The sequence below is a fragment of the Podarcis vaucheri genome (genome assembly GCF_965113315.1).
Source record: "Podarcis vaucheri genome assembly, chromosome: 9".
Taxonomy (NCBI): Eukaryota; Metazoa; Chordata; class Lepidosauria; order Squamata; family Lacertidae; genus Podarcis; species Podarcis vaucheri.
Genome location: NC_138767.1, coordinates 41480793 through 41495542, shown reverse-complemented (window position 1 = coordinate 41495542; position 14750 = coordinate 41480793). Strand labels below are relative to the sequence as shown.

Genomic DNA, 14750 nt, shown 5'->3' with positions numbered 1-14750 from the left:
TCATGAGCTCCCGTTGCTATGTCCCAGCTCCTGCCAACCTAGCAGTTCAAAAGCACACCAGTATGAGTAGATAAATAGGTAGCGCTGTGGCAGGAAGGTAAACGGCATTTCCATGCACTCTGGTTTCCATCACAGTGTTCTGTTGCTCCAGAACTAGGTGCACCGAAATGTATTACGGCCCGTCCCCAGCAGGAAATGCAGCAAGGTTGGTAGGTTCTGGTGCACTTTGCACCTGCTTGCTTGCTTTCCTGTATCAGTGGGGGGGGGATGGGGTTTGGACTATATGGCTCCATCAGGTTTGATCTTTCAAAATTAATAAGCAGGGTTATCTTCTTTAAGTAAAGTAGGTCAAACCCTTCCACTCCAACATGCACAGTCACTAAAAAGTTTGGTGGAATTTACCCACTCCTTCATCTTTTAGGGCTTTCTATTTTTTGACACTCCCCTCCCTCAAAATCCTAGCTGAAGATTTTGGTTCAGGATTAATCTTGAATTCATATACAGCTCCAGTCCTGCGCATACCAAAGAACACACACATAATCAAATCAAGATTGTTTGTTTTTATCAGTACAATTTGCAGCAATGTAACTATGACAGTTTCTAGGCACAGGTTTTTCATGCATATTTTTTCTGGATGCTACGTATTGTTTTCTCAACCAGAAAGGGGGAGGTGGAAATACACTAGGGAGATACTAGAGGACCGAGAAATGCCTCAGGCCATCTTCCTTGATAGTAAATAGTAGTGGTATCTGGTCTTAAATTGTGTGTGTATCTAATTAAAACCAGCAAAGGTACCTCTGCAGCTAAAGCTATTCAAATGAAAGTATTTGGACAAGAGAGCTGGAATATGATACCTTAAACTATTGCGCCAACTACAAAGACAGTGCTAGTGTATTCAGAACTGACCCATTGGGCTTGATGACACTTTTCAGAGAATGACTCCTTTATTTTTGTTCTTGAAGGGATACATTTACTAGTGATGTGCACCAGACCTAAAATTTATCCTGTATCTGTACATTTTTAAAAATGTGGATTTGTTTCTGAGTCACTCTCTGCTTCAGTCTGAGTTTCAGGCTCTGAGGTGCTATGTATAAAATGAAGGGCTGTTGTCCCTCTTTACCAGGGGCACCAACTATAGGGGGCTCTGGGTGCCCAAGCACCCACATCACAGGGCCCTAATGCAACTTCTGGTGCCTCGCAAAGCACTGGAAGTCAACTTTGAGACCTTGCAAGACCTTGGATCCTGACTTCCAGAAGTCAGGTTCCAAGACCAGGAGGGCATGTGTGACATCATGATGTCATGTGCACTGGGCACCTAGAACCTGGGGCCCAAGTCGGATCTCCTGCTTTTTACTATAATGGAAAAATTGAAAATTGCTTGCTCCCCCCCTCCTTTTGGACAAAGCAGGTCAAATTTACAGGCACAAGAGTTGCTCCAAAGTAGATTGGTCACCCAGCAGCTGCATGTGGAGGAGCGGAGACACGAACCCGGTTCACCAGATTATGAGACTACTGCTCTTAACCACTATACCACACTGAAGAGCTCTGACGCTCATTTGCTTGTTTATTATTTGTTCAAGCAAATCCATGTGGAATTATTTAAAATAATCCAGTATGGATTGTCTGAAACGGAGTTCCCCACATGATGGAGAACCATACTTTTCTGGGGCTCTGTTTCATGTGGAGAGCCTTCATGAGTAGCCAAGGCTCCTGGATTCAGATAGTTACCCTCCAACTCATGAAGGGCAACCAGGACCATAATTGGAGGGGCGAGCAGAGCTGGCATGCTCATCCCCAGTACCCATATTTATTTAACACAGAATTTGAACAGCTAAAGAAGGCATATGATTCATTTCATGACAGTAGTTCAGTAAGATTTCTCATTATCTATAGCAGTTAGCAATAATGGGAATATAAGGAGGAAACTGGAATTATAATTAGAAACAAACAAATCTATCCTTTGGAATGGTACAAAACTGTGAGGAAGGGGTTGCTAATAAAACCTTTTAAATGCCCCTGTATGTCTTGAACCTGTGTAGAATGATTGCAATTCTGGTGTTCTGGAATAATCCAAGCCCAAGATCTACCAGGCTATGGGGAATTGGAATAAGTGGATCTCTGGCTGAGCTTGCCCTGGCTCGGCTGGGGCTATGCTGGCTGAAGTCTGTCATTCCAGCTTAACTGGATACACTAGTACAAATCCAGCATCTCTGCTCAGCTGGGACTCATCTAAGACTGGATTAAGTCCTGGAAAGGGGGCATTCTGGGGAGGTGGTGAGAGTGGGATGGGGCAGGGGGAGAATTACCCCTATTCCAGACTCCTTTTAGTCATACATCTAGCAATCCAGCAGATGTTAAACTGGCAAAAAGGGTGATATAAGTCAAACGTTTTAAAGCTTTGTTTCCCCTCTGCCACGCTCAGAGTTTCAAGCAGGGGTAAGTTATACTGGCACAATTTCCCCAGGCGTAATAAATCACGCTGGCTTCCTATAGTTTGGGTAGATCTGCACAGCTGCAATGCTCACTTAACCTGGAAGCATGTTCTATTGAACTCACTGGGACTTCCTTCTACATATAGGACTGCACTCTTAATGTAGGAAGGTACAAGGACACGTGCAAAGAAGCTATGATTTGCATTCACAGCCTTCCCACAGCTGGCTATTTAAACCAGTTTGTCCATTATGTTTACGTGGTGTGCTTTCTCTCCCAAATGGACCTTGCTCCTTACCTCATATACCAAAGCAGATGCTAGCTGTTTCAAACCAGGCAGGAAAGATTAGAGAATAGAAATAAGATGTTTGTTTACTAGGCTCTTGATGAAACAACCACCATCCAACTCCCACATGCATTACAAAAAGAAGCAAAGATTTGTTTGGGTTTATTCTAAACAGAATCAACTCTTTTAATAAAGATGTGTGTATTTGTTTTGCATGAACTGGGCAGATCTGTATTCCATTAGAATCTAAGATAATACAACCTTTTAGAAAATTGATAATGAAGGTCAATCTCTCTGGTATCTTTGCAGATAATTCGATACATGTTCCTTTGGACTATATCTTCTGCATTTAAGTTTTGGCACCAGAACATTTGATGGCTACACTGTTTGCCGTTCTGTTCTCTTTGCCAGCTGCTTTTGGGAAAAATCAAAGAAAATCTGAGGCAGGATACATCAAGCCACAGTTGTTGACTAATGTTTTATAGCTCCCTCATTCTTTATGGGTTTATAGGTTGAACATCTCATTCAGTATTTCTAAAATGTTCCTTTCCGGGCTTCTAGAGTGTTCAGTTTCACTGTTGGTAGACTATTTTGTAATCATAAAACAGGTTAGTATTCTACAAAACCAGTTTTCTTCTTCTTTCAGTAGCCTTGACTTCTTTTAGTGACACTGATGCATCAGTAAAATAGAGTGCCTAACAGCACCTTTTGAAGATGAAAATCTCTGTGATGGTGCTTACAAATAGGGTTGGGCAATATACTGATATATTGTCCCAAACCAGTTTGAAGTCCATATTGTGATATCGGTTTCATAATTTTTGACCACCTGGCAATATATCGTGAATCATGATGTGTGTGTGTGTGTGTGTGCGCGCACACACACACTTACTATGCAAAAATCATGGTGCAGGAATAACCATGAAGCCAGCCAATCCCTCTTCATTTTTGTTTCAGGCATTGTGATATATTGGTATATTGGGATGTTTCACTGGCAATATATCTTGATGTTGAAAAACAGATCTCACCCAGCTCTAGTTATAACTCTAATAATTGATTCAGACCTGCACCCAGCCATGCAAGAAGCCACAATATTTTGGGGCATTTTGCAGGGCACTCCAAACCCCTTTTGTGGGTAGTGGTGGATTGGGTAAGTAAGTATCTTATCCATGCCTTCCATATTACTGATAGGGGCAATGGAGCCTGAGAGTGTGGGGCATGCCTAAGACCACCTAGAGAGTTCATGGTAGAGGTGAGAATGGAGCTGGGGACTTTCTGATTCATAGCTTAGTCCTTTGGCCTCTTGCACTAACCAATCAGGAACAGCTATAATATGTTCCAGCTGCTGCTTATCTTGCTGATCTCCAGATGAATATAATTTCTGATACTTGGTCTACCGTTGCCAAAGGATCCCTCCAAAGGGTTGCAAACCCTTTGGCAGCTGTCTTCCAGGCAGAAGGAGACTCAAAGTACACTTTTTCAAGAGATTCTAGTTACAAGGTAAGACTCAGCACATCACTGAGAGTCATCTCTCTGGTGTGGTGCATGCTGAACGCACAGCTTCTGATATGGTAAGTGCATTCCCCAAAGAGCTCTTATTAGCCCGTAAAGTGACATAAGATGGAGTTGCTTGGCCATCAGCTTAATTTCCCCAGAAAAAAATATACACTTTAATCACAGCCCGATACGTTTCACTTTCTATGCAGTTTAGATTTAGACCTTTAATAAAATATTATTAAAATCAACATCTGGTTATTAATATGCAATATGATTTTTAACACTTCAGTTACGGCCTTTTCAGACATGCCCCAGGTGTTGCCCTCCAAATGCCTCTCATTAACAAAAGAGATACGAGTTGGGGGTGCACTAATGAAAGAATCCGGCACTTTATGAAACTGGCTCCCAAACGGGGCCATGCCCTGAGTTCTGGCAGGAGTGGAGATTCCATCACCCTTTTCAGCATAAAAGAATACTTAGGACGGAATGAGGAACGCCTACGAGACTTCTCAGAAAAGACGTGCAATCTTTGAGCAAACACAGGTGGAAAGATCATAGCAAATTTCAACAGCAGCATTTTATGGAATCCATGAAACCTATGACTTGGCAGAAATGAGGCTTCCTCTTATTTTCTTAGGGAGAGACTAATGGAATAGACTCCACCATTTTGAGAGTCAGCAAAAATTCGTAAAGATAGTCAAAAGGAAATGAATTCTCCAAAGCAACAGGCAGAGGGAATGGAATCTGTCTCCTAGCACTTCCTTACTTACACAATATATCTCCAGTCAGCCAAGTAATTCTAATTCTCTTAGTCACTCAGGACCCCTGCAGATGTCCTTTTTTATCGTGTATTTGTGATGATTTGTGCTCATCATACTATCAAGGTGGTTAAATGCAACCCTGCTTCCAATATTATTTTCACTTTAAAAGGTTTTGGGATGAACATACTTCTTCCTTTCCAATCAGTGCCTGTCCTATAGATTTATGCTGAAATCCTGTGTGTGTGTGTGTGTGTGTGTGTGCGCGCGCACCCACCCACACCCACATCCACACCCACACATTTGACTCATAGGAGTCAAATATGAGGGGCCAAGGTCCCTCCAGCACCCCCTAAAATATTTGAGGGGGTCATGCCCCCCAAGTTGATTGGCATTGCTATTCAAATGGTGTGCATGTGCCATGTGATGTGATTGATTATGAGGGGCAGGGTTTAGCTGCCTCACCATATTTTATTCCAGTTGGCACCTGTGTGTGTGTGTGTGTGTGTGTGTGTGTGTGTTCCCCTGCTTTTGCTGCCCCTTCAGATGGTAATAATGCAGTAACATTGGGAAAGCATTGAAGAGCACATAATAAAGTGGACTGACGTGTGGATGGCTTAGTGTAAATCCATGCATCAATATTACATCAATGACATGTTGTAGAATATACCTGTTGGTCACACCCACCCATCTATTAGTATTTAAGAATTCTGATGACAACCTTGGGTGGTGCTTCCCTTCACTGCATGCAAATTGATTATTGACATAGGAGAATCAAATGATGTGAGCAGATATAATGTCTGGGGGGGGCAGTGTGTGTGAGAGAGAAATAGTGGTATTTACACATATGTGGATGGCTCAGTGTTCCTAAGGAGCAGGAGGATCTGTATTGAGTCATCAATAGAAGTGGCGCCCTCAAGGTTTTCTTAAATTTGATGAAAACATGTTTTCCCCTGCAATGGAATGGAAAACCTGTGGTTCTCCCAATGTCACTGGACCACAACTTCCATCGCCCATTAGTGTTGGCCAGTGGGAGTTGGAGTCCAATCCCATCTGGAGGACCACAGGTTCCCATCACTGCTGTAACCGGTCTGATTATTCAGTGGTACCCAGATCCCCAAGTTATTTACTAAGTGAACCAATGAGAAAACAAAGGAAACAATAAGGAAGGCGGTTTTCTTTGGGTGCATCAGAGCAAATGCATCTTTAGTGGTGCTTTCTTAAAGGTGTTGTGGGATTATTTAGTCAGTCGTATCCCACACTGTGCCATTTGGAATACGCGCTGACTTTTAAAAGCAATTTAACAAGCGAGCATGTTAGCATATGGCAAGTTATTTCTGCTAGAGTCTGTAAAAGGTCTTGGCACAGAAAAGGTGTGTGATAAAGTGCATTCCAAAGAAAAAGCTCCAAATTAAGTATTTGACTCCCCAAGGTGTCATGGCAGATTGGGTGGGGAGTGGGGGGGGGAGAGGTGACCTATGGAGCTGGCAAAAGCTCAGATCATTTGTGAAAGCATTTCTGGGCTGCCAAAATAGCAGAGAATTCTCTGAAGGATAATTTGCTAAACCAACTGAAAAAGAGGCAGTCATAAATAAAGGATGCAAGCAGATGTCTGTCCACTCTGGAGTTAACTCTAAGCCTATTAAAACTTTAAATGCTACCTTCCTGACGGTCCCAGAGGCTTGAAATAGTGTACAGCTAGGAGTTTGCCGAGGATTCAAAGTGTGGTTGCTGAGCACCTTCAGGCTCTTGCCTGAAGAACTCCAAAGCAACAAGTTGTAAATCAGCCTGCTGAGGAGAATCCAAGCAGCTCGGCTCCAAACTGAAGCTCAGGGTCCAGCAAGCTTCAGTGATTTCAGAACCATAATAGCACTCTTGTTCTCGGTCTCACCCATATCGTGATTTACAGCACTGAGTGGAAGCACAGCTGAAAGTACACGGCTCTTGCTTGCTCACCTCCCTGAGAGTGCTGAAGGATATTGGCATGCATTCTGCATCCAGCGTCTGTGCATAGTACAATTTCTGTGTGTGCTGATGGCCAAAATACAAATGTTACAAGCTTCAGAAAGCATGTGTGTGTATGTCACTTTTTCGTAAATGCTGTACAAAGACTTTATATACTTTTAAATGATTTGTAACTATGCATTTTCAGTATATGAAGTCTTTTTCACATCATTCATAATACAGGAGGGGGAAAAACACACACACACACACACACACACAGAGAGAGAGAGAGAGAGAGAGAGAGAGAGAGAGAGAGAGAGGAGTTCATAATATTCTGCTTGTTGGCCATCATTAAAGCATTACATATGGCTTTGATATTGATTCATACTCTCCTTTCCCTGGAAAGTAGGAAGTTCCAGGAAGCATCCACAGCCTTAGTGGGTACTCTGTGGCCCTCAAGCATTATTGTTGGGGCCCCAAATGTTTGCCACCCAGCTCTTTGGGGACAGTTTCCTTCTGAGGGGTGAGCGGCAGTAATGTAGGGCACACAAATATTTCTAAGTCCCACTGATTTCTTGGTGAAATAAGTATCATTTTTTAATTTTGGCTGCATTAGGCACTCAGGCTACAACACTTTGTTGTTTAGTCGTTTAGTCGTGCCCAACTCTTCGTGACCCCATGGACCAGAGAACGCCAGGCACTCCTGTCTTCCACTGCCTCCCGCAGTTTGGTCAGACTTATGTTGGTAGCTTCGAGAACATTGTCCAACCATCTCGTCCTCTGTCGTCCCCTTCTCCTTGTGCCCTCCATCTTTCCCAACATCAGGGTCTTTTCCAGGGAGTCTTCTCTTCTCATGAGGTGGCCAAAGTATAGGAGTCTCAGCTTCAGGATCTGTCCTTCCAGTGAGCACTCAGGGCTGATTTCCTTAAGAATGGATAGGTTTGATCTTCTTGCAGTCCATGGGACTCTCGAGAGTCTCCTCCAGCACCATAATTCAAAAGCATCAATTCTTTGGCGATCAGCCTTCTTTATGGTCCAGCTACAACACTACACACATTTAATTGGAACTGGACCCCATCAAAAACTATGACATGAATTCTCAAGTAAGCAAGATTAAGAATGAGTGCACTGAAGCTGCTTTTCAGAGGCATGCATGCTGCTTCTTTCCCGAATCATGACCATCTGCTGGCAAATGGCTTTTCTCCATTTCTCTGCAGCATTTCAAGTGGTACCTGGAAAAGAGCTCACAGCAGCACATAATCTACAGGTCTGCAACTGATGTATCCAGCGCTCATTCTAATCTCTCTCTCTCATTTGCAGTTATTTGGACAGAAGCTAGGATGATGAACCCCTACACAGGTCACAAATACCTGGAATGGGTCATAGAGGTTTAAAATGTTGTGTATGAAGAGAAGACCACCAACATGTCTGCCTTTCTCTTTCAGAAATATTCAAGCATTTAATTAGTTTTTCCTTAAGAGCCAGCTTAGCAGGATCAGGAGCAATTTGCAAGATGGTCCCATTAATTTCATCACTCTGTTGAATCATACTGGATATGGGAAAGTGGCTCCCATGACAAAGGCAGCTAAAAAATTTTTACCTGGTAGGGAGGGTACTTCCATTCATAGATAGCTTGTGAGCAATCATGAATCTGCATATATTTTAAATGTATCTTATTCACATGGTCACATTCACACGAGCCATAAAACAGCATATTCACTTACTGGTATCTCCCTCTTCTACAGATGCCCAGCTTTCCAAATCTCTACTTTTACTGAGACCATAATCTCATTTTAAATTTTCTCATTATTACTTCTAATGAACCACGTTACAAAACTAATTTCCCCCTTTTGGTTTATTTCAAACTCTTCTGCTGTGTGCAACTTTGTTTGGCTACATTCTTCTGCTTATACATCATGCACCCTGCTAATAGGTGTCTGAGTTCTTCTTGGTTCTATGAATACAATCTAACAAAGAAAGAATTTGAATTCTTCATTTATGCCGCTAGGCTTTTCCAGAACATAACAGTGTGGGGCTATTCCTGGAATGTCTCCCCAGGACTTGGCAATACATAAAACTGACATGGCTGTCTGCTGATGCAAATTGGTGATGCAGTTCTATTAAAATCAAGACCATTGATTTCAATGGATCTATGCCATGTGAACCACGGCGGAATGGCCATCTGTATTGAGCCATCTGTGCTGTGGGCTACACAATCCAGGGGGGAAAATGCAATCATAAAAAATGGTGCTGTTTTTCTAAATTACTCTGCCCTCGTTTTCCAGAAAGGTTGAAACAAACCTACTTCCCCTGCTGATCTTAGCTCACTGAACATGTTAAACAATTTTACATCGGTATAAAAGTTCCAAAGCTGTGCAGGTTCTTTAAAAGCCAGATTTCTACCCAGAGAGTCTTAAATATGGTCTCCAAATCTCTTGATGTACTACTAACCATATTGTTTGTCAATTATTTTGATGCCAGTCTATTTATTTCCTTTGTGAATTGTTTCCCATTAACCCCCCAAAGCAATTAACAATGAAAACATCAACAGTAAAAACACCTATTAAAATAATTTCAAGTCTAATACAGATTGGGATTTTTTAAAAAATCTCCTCTTAAAAGGCTTGTTGGACAAGGAAGGGCTTTAATAAGTGCAAACACGATAATAGAGACAGCTCTTCCCCAGTGTTTAAATGTATCACCCTCTTGTTCTAAATCAAGGCAACTCTATAACCAGCTCTTCACAGTAAGAGATGGCTGTAGTCATGTGGTAATCATCTTGGCTTTTGTGTTATATAAAATATAGGTTAGGTAAGTTTATAATGAATCTCCAGTGGCATCTAAGAGGCTATTTGTTTATTCTGAACAGTCTGCATCCCAAACACTGCTAGGTTTATAAGTCTTTCCAGAATTTCATGGAACTATAAAATATTTCTAAAACAGTAAAACAGGAGTCTCTCTCCATACACCTAAACATTTAGATTGGTTTATTAAAAGTTTGCTTGTTTTCAGTTCCTGGAAAGAATAGTGAAAGTAAGTATTCCTAAATTAACTGGAACCTTTTCCCCAGCTGACAATGATTTAAAAACAAAATGCTAACTTCTTGAACAGGTGCCTTTCAGCTCTGTAGGTTACCTTCCCATATTTAAATTCCATGCGATTCTGATTTGCATTAAGGCCCAAGGGGCGGGTGAGAAAATATTTCTGACCACTCTTCGAAGTGGTCTTTTTTCTCCTCTTTCATTGCAAGCATTAACCAGCTTTAAGTGCAGAGAGTGAACCAGCTCTGTCCTGTTCAGTTTCTCCCTCTTCCCCAAGATCTACATCCTCTTTTTTTATCCTGTTCATACTTTTCAGCTTGCATCCTAAGACTAGAACTGGTTAAGATGCCCTAGTCTTAAATGTCACAGTCCACAAATAGTTTTATCACAAGACTTGCTTTTGTGTAGTTTGGTCTGTCTGACAAGGGTGAAGTTCATGCTATGACTGGAATATTAAGATGACAGAAAACTCTTTCAGAAGAGGTATTTGGGACAACTATCCCATTTGAACAGTGCTTGGACCAGCATTTTAGGGAAGATAAATGTATTCGGTAGGCTCCTTAATACCTCTCTAAAGCTGCCGTCCAATGCACAATTAGTTGGAAGTAGGCTACAGTAAATAATGTGAGACTTGCTTCCAACAATAAGCATGCAGATGATCAGTCTGAAAAAGTATTAATTATTTTTTCAACAGAGAAGACAGGGAAGTGATTGTCTGTGAATAATCCAGATTTCTCTGCAACTGAAGGGAAGGCTACAGTGTTCCTGAGCTACAGGGTCTCAATCTGTAGGCTTCTGAGTCAGAGCCAAGGCTTCTTTCTTGCCTCCTGAGAGAGAGAGGGGGGGAAAGCAAATGGTCTTGTGTCTAGCATTATAAAACATCTGGTAGAACGATCACAAAGGAGACTGCTAAGCATACAGTTTAACAGAGCTGCTGGGATCTTTTTATTACATTCATTTTCACACACACACGCACAGAGACACACACTCATAAAAAGGTTGGAGTTTACTCAATTTTGCTAATGCTTTTGGAATTTTATTAATCAACATTAATAAAACAATGACACCTTTTAAAAAGCAATGGAGAGGAAAGTTTCCAAATACTTCCAATCAAAATAAATAATTTTAAACTTCATATTACACTTTAAAGGTTAAAAAAAAAGGGAGAGAACCCTTTTGGGAAATGGGTGTGAACTTTAAATTATCCCCATTAACACCAGAACTGGAGATGAAGGCCAAAATTCTTACGTTCTTTTGAAAGCTCCTTAATAGAAAGCTAAGGTGCTGCAGGATCAATAAAAGAGTGAAGAAGTGAGGTAGGAATCTCTCCCCCTGTTTCCAGGTGGAAGTCTGAAGCACTCTTGACTACACTGTGGTGTTGAGTCAGTGGTTGCATCCAGATGTACTGTTGAGCATCCTTTCTGATCTGTTTGCAGGGAGTTTAGATAGTGTTTCTTTCCAGTGCACTCTCCTTCGTTTTCCTTATCACAAAAAGTCTGATATTTTAGCCTAGTGCAAGCTTGTTGTGCAAGACCTCTCCATCAACTATGGTTGTGAATTTGCTGGTATGGGACAGAATCTTTCCCCCAAATAGTGACAGTCTTGAAATGCCTAGAGTGAGGGTGCTATCAAGCAACATGCCAGCTGTTCTGTTGTGGGGGGATATGAATGGTGTACGGGCACTAGTATTTCTATCCAGAGAAACCATGTACCACTGGCTCTCTCCATTACACTGGGTTTCTTTTATGCCCACTATATCAATGCCATCTTCTAAAGCCAGTACTCCAGTTCACCTGTCTTGGCTTGGAGGCTTCTAGCATTTGCATATAACCACTTGTATACTGTCTCTCTCTCTTTAAGTATCTGTGGCATCTCCACCCTGGCATCTTTAGCAAGAGATAGTGACGCACTCTTCTTGGGACCTTATGCAAGCAAAGTCTGCATTGGAACATTATTGAGCAATGGCTCCTCAACCTAAGCTGAGCCAGGTCAACCAAACTATGCCCCTGATCCCCTGTCTAGACAGCAGCTTCCTGTGTCTCTTCTGGGGAACAATATAGTAGAACCAGTTCAGGAAAGGACCTGGTGAAAGACAGGCACCCTTGCCACACCCACCTAGGAGATTGTGGCAAAGTGGATATATAGTAATACTACTACTACTACGAATTTTTTATTTGTACCCTGCCCATCTGGTTGGGTTTCCCTAGCCACTCTGGGCAGCTTCCAACATTGAATGGCCTGCATTTCTGTATTTGTTCAGAGATCACTGTGAATCTCAGGAACAGGGATGGAGCACCGAGGGCCTTCTGGGGCTTCCCTCGTTGCAAGAAGTGAGGTTACAGGGAACCAGGCAGAGGGCCTTCTCGGTAGTGGCGCCCGCCCTGTGGAACACCCTCCCTTCAGATGCGAAGGAAATAAGCAGCTATCTTCTCTTTAAAAGACATCTGAAGGCAGCCCTGTTTAGGGAAGTTTTTAATATTTAATGCTGTATTGTTCTTAACACTTGATTGGAAGCCACCCAGAGTGGCTGGGGAAACTCAGCCAGATGGGCGGGGTATAAATAATAAATTATTATTATTGTTGTTATTATTCACCAGTTTGGAGCATAGAGAGACTGAGAGCATTTAATAGTGTGGATAATTTCTGAGGTTACAGCCATCTGGAGTACCACTTCTGTACAGTTAGTTGGCCTAAGCATTCTTCCTAATGAAGACTGGAAGGTGGATATTTACCCAGAATTCATTGAATTCTCTCTCTGAACATTTTTGGAAGCTGTGAAAATGCATCATCTGTTTTCTTCTTTTGTCAGCCATGTCACCAATGTCAGTCATTCTTCTGCCTTTCATTTTTAGGGGGCTGCATGCAGCCTAGAAAGCGGATACTAAATGCTAATACAGAAGAAGAAAAACCAATGGATTTAAAACAGGGGTCAGAGGAATCTTCGTCATGTTGGCTATCAAGTCAGATCATGGGTTCATCTAACTCACCACTCCCTATGCTGACAGGCAGTGGATGTCTGCAGTCCAAGACAGGAGACTTTCTCAGCCCTATATGGAAATGCCAAGGATGAACCTGGGATCTCTTTTTCCAATCAGATGCTCTGTCAGTTTGCTGTGGCCGTTCCTTCTGCACATAGGGGCTCAGCAAAGGTGTGATGTTTGCTGTTTGAAACTTCTTCGCTCTGCTCTTTGGTGGTTATGGTAAGTGGATTTATTGTGTCTGGTGGGGTCTTTCCTCAGTAAGTAGAAATGAAAATAATAATTAATGTTCTGCCCTTTTCTACCAACACCTTTCATTTGGAAAGGTTCGCTGATTAGTGTTTGTGAGTGGCTGATCCAAATGCCGTATTTTTCACTCTATAGGATGCACTGGACCGTAGGACGCACCTTGTTTTAGAGGTGGAGAACAAGAACAAAAATATCTCCCCCTCTCTGCGCAGCGCCCCTTCAGTGAAGCGACAGGAGAAACGGAGCCCCTTCCATTTCTCCTCCCGCTTAGCTGAAGGGGCGCTGCACCTTAGCTGAAGGGGCATCTACCCTTCAGCGAAAGGAACCCGAAGCCTTGAGATAGCCTCCAGATAGCCTCGGGTTCCTTTCGCTTGTGGGGCTGGCGGTGGGGAAAGCCGAGCTTCCCTCACCGCCAGCACTGGAGAGCAGCGGGAAGGCTATGTGCAGCTTTTCCGCTGCTCCCCAACCTGCTGCCTTCGGAGCGCAGTGCAAGTTCCCGCTGCGCTCTGCAGGCTTCGGGTTCCTTTTGCTGAAGCCGGGAGAGCAAGACTCTCCTGGCTTCAGCGAAAGGAACCTGAAGCCTCTGGAGCACAGCGGGAACTTGCGCTGCGCTCTGAAGGCTTCAGGCGGCTATCCCTGGAGCCTGGAGAGCGAGAAGGGTTGGTGCGCACCAAGCGAAAGCAACGCGAAGCCTCCAGTGTGCTCCCTTTTTGCTTCACCCATCACTGGTATGTGGCCCACAAAAGAAGGTAGTCCCCAAGCCAAAAAAGAAAAAGAAAAAAGGTTTCCCACTTCTCTTTCAAAAAGACAGGGGTCTTCCCAGAGTCAAATCAACTCTAGATGGATCATTAAAACATGTCTCTTTTAATATCACTTTATTTTTTCATTGGTAGCGGTGACCATAAAGCGTGGCATCTCTGATTAACCTCCGTGTGTCATAATAGTTGTCACTGGAACGCTGTGCTGGCATTTGTTTCCATCCTGGACAAGGCAAGAGCTCCTCTTGTATTGATCTATAAAGCAGAAACATCTGTTAGAAGCGCTGCTGCAGGCTGCCTGCCAACCAGAGAGATGCTTATGGTTAACAAGCCCTTGTCCTACACTGTACATGTTGCAACAGTATATGCAAAAGCATAATAAGACCATGTGCAGATTCAGAGTTGAAAATTAAAGCACTGAGGTCAGGCGGAAAGAAAACCTGCCAACAATATTTAGTTCAGCAATACATTTTTGTCTACAGAACAGCCACTTTACTGGGTGAATGATATTAAAGCACCTTTTTGCCTTGGTTCCATTTCTAGCTCTTTAGGTTTTTCTGGCCTGCAATAAAATTCAAATTCCAGCAGGACCCAATCCAACTATATCAGTGGGGGAATTAATTATGTACTTCTCTCTTTTTAAAGACATGGGCATTAATAATATAATAAAAATAAGATGTTCTGGGTTGCATCCAAGATTAGTCTCAGAGTAGGCCCACTGAAATGATGAGGTGTGACTAAGTTAGGTCCATTAATTTCAATAGGTCTACTCTGAATAGGACTAACATTGGCTAGAACACAGGCCAGGATTA

General features: G+C 42.6%; 1 long non-coding RNA gene across 1 annotated transcript in view; it reads right to left on the bottom strand.

Annotated features, from left to right (window-relative positions):
• Positions 1-14038: 14038 nt before the first annotated feature.
• LOC309540728 overlaps positions 14039-14750 on the bottom strand; it is a 67089-nt gene continuing 66377 nt past the window's right edge. Inside the window, exon 2 of the long non-coding RNA XR_014223435.1 lies at positions 14039-14193. This is a non-coding gene — a long non-coding RNA (uncharacterized lncRNA). The remainder of the gene's footprint in view (positions 14194-14750) is intronic.